The sequence below is a fragment of the Penaeus vannamei genome, chromosome 16 (genome assembly GCF_042767895.1).
Source record: "Penaeus vannamei isolate JL-2024 chromosome 16, ASM4276789v1, whole genome shotgun sequence".
Classification (NCBI taxonomy): domain Eukaryota; kingdom Metazoa; phylum Arthropoda; class Malacostraca; order Decapoda; family Penaeidae; genus Penaeus; species Penaeus vannamei.
The window spans coordinates 36,298,090-36,300,589 of NC_091564.1; positions in this window are offsets into that span (position 1 = coordinate 36,298,090).

The following is a 2,500-nucleotide window of genomic DNA, read 5'->3' on the forward strand; positions in this document are numbered from 1 at the left end:
ATTATGCGTTGCTGTATACATCGAGGAAAACCCAATACAAACAAAATATTGATTCCATGTATATATATATATATATATATATATATATATATATATATATATATATATATATATATATATATATATTCAATAATCTAACGAGACATTGCTGCACCATATTTTTTAGATAATCAAAATCTCGGCGTGTTTGCTGCGCTTCTCTAGTTTTCGTCAACTGTAGAGCTAACTTGCACAGCCCCTTTTCTCGCCTCACCCAAGCAACAGCAATACCCAGCAGCCACAGTTTTTCGCCACAGGAGATCGGGATGCAGCGTTACGGAAACAGTCGTGATCAGTATAAAGACGGTGAGAGTATAATGCTTCGCAAATCTCACCGAAATGAACTAAACGAATGAAAAAACTCCTGTAGACGACCCTCACATGTAATGCTTTTTTTATACGTGTTTGTCTGTGTCGTAGAATGGGCAGTTTAAGCTTTCCTATTCATGGGTTGGATTATGCTCCTCGTATGTTTTATGTGCCTCTTAATGCAATTACTGCATTATATCTGATTGAAAACGGGATAATGCAATAATGATAATCGATCTCTTCTCACAAATTATGAACTGGTAAACCTAGATAATAACTGTCATCCTCCTTGTATATCACTTCAAAGAACCTTAGGGAATAATATGAACTTATCTGTAATAAGTTCCAAAGGAAACATTATGAAATACATTGTCCAAGTCCCATTCCTTTAACATCAAGAACAGAAATAAATATGTGATGAAATTCAAAATATTCACTGCATCCTAAACTACACTACGTTTTATATGGTAGTGTTACCTGCATTCATTGTAGTTGATATTTAACCATTTTTTTTTATAGCGTTCTTATAGTTAAAGCGATACTTCTGTAATTTATATTGCCAGCAAATTTATGTAACGCACCTCCACAAAGAAGCGTTCTAATTTGCTGAAACTGGTTACTTTTAAAATGTTTCAAACTGCATCAATGCCAAGTTAATCCCGGAAAGTTGGTCTATCATGTGAATTGTATTTAAAAAGGACGCCTGTGTTTTGTTTTCCTTTTTAATTTGAAAAAAAAACTACATCACTGGATAGCTAAGGAAATGACGATTTTTTGGATATTTACTTCATAGTGGCGGTTAATGTCCAGGCGTGGTAACTGGTCCCTTTGGTATCTGCTTGGTAACCCCCTTAATTAGACTGTAGTTGATAGTCTGAGGCGGGTCATCATGTTTCTGGTTAAGTAGATATGGGTGATGGAGACAAAAAGGATAAATTAATGTTATTGCGTGTGAGTGAAATGAATGAGGTGTGTGTGTATGTGTGTGTGTGTGTGTGTGAGAGAGAGAGAGAGAGAGAGAGAGAGAGAGAGAGAGAGAGAGAGAGAGAGAGAGAGAGAGAGAGAGAGAGAGAGAGAGAGAGAGAGAGAAAGGCCTGTGTGAGTCACTGATCCCAATTAGGTTTATCCCATGAAAACAATGTATGTATATATATACTGTCCTGAACGTATGCATACACACACACACACATACACACACATACATATATATTCATATATATACATGCATAATCATATATATATATATATATATATATATATATATATATATATATATATATATATGAAGATAGGATACGAACAAACGCCAAGCAAATTACCATGTAACAACCGAACTACTCCTTGTTGAACGAGGCGCCCGATTTTCGTCCGCCTGAGGCTCGCACAACGGTTCTCACCAGCACTTATCTTCGGACTGTGACAAAACGATACACTCAACCTTTCTTTGTGGAATTAGATAAGCAATCGTCCATGATATACTTGAGTCAAAGACAGGAAGCTGGATAAATGGAGAGGATAGTGCACTCACGTATTTTTGTTCTTGTTTTCATCGCTACTCGCTACTTTGTTTTCAAAATATGCCAGTGTTGTGTAAATGGAAGTTCTGCTTGCTTGTCTTTCGAAATGTTTGTGATGTTTCGTTGTGCATCAAAGTTTTCGAGATAAATTGCTTATATTTTAGCACCAGTATGTTGAAAGATAACAACAAATATAGTGATGGCACGATGTAGATTTTTGCAAACTGGTTCATTTGCATTTTTAGTTTAGTTTTGTTTGTTTTTTGTTCCTCTTCGGTTCCAGCATGATATGGCCCACCTTTTTAATAGTGTTACAGTACAACACATCAGGGTTATATGTTCGTCAAGAGGCCACTCCACTCTACATGCTGCATGAATTATTTTTAACCAATCGCACGCCACCAGCTATAAATAAGTCAGTACGATGGGCTAAGTACAGCAAAATTGACAACTTGGTTTTCTATCCTCTGTAGGTATTTCATTTTTTTCAGTTTACTTTTTTAAAAACTATCTTTATTCTTAACAATCTAACTACATTGCTGCCTCCATACAAGCATCGTCTGGGCAGGAGTTGTTCTCAGGCGCCAGGTTTCACTGTAGGTTCCCGGCTAGTCCGTGAAAGGAATCCGGTGAAA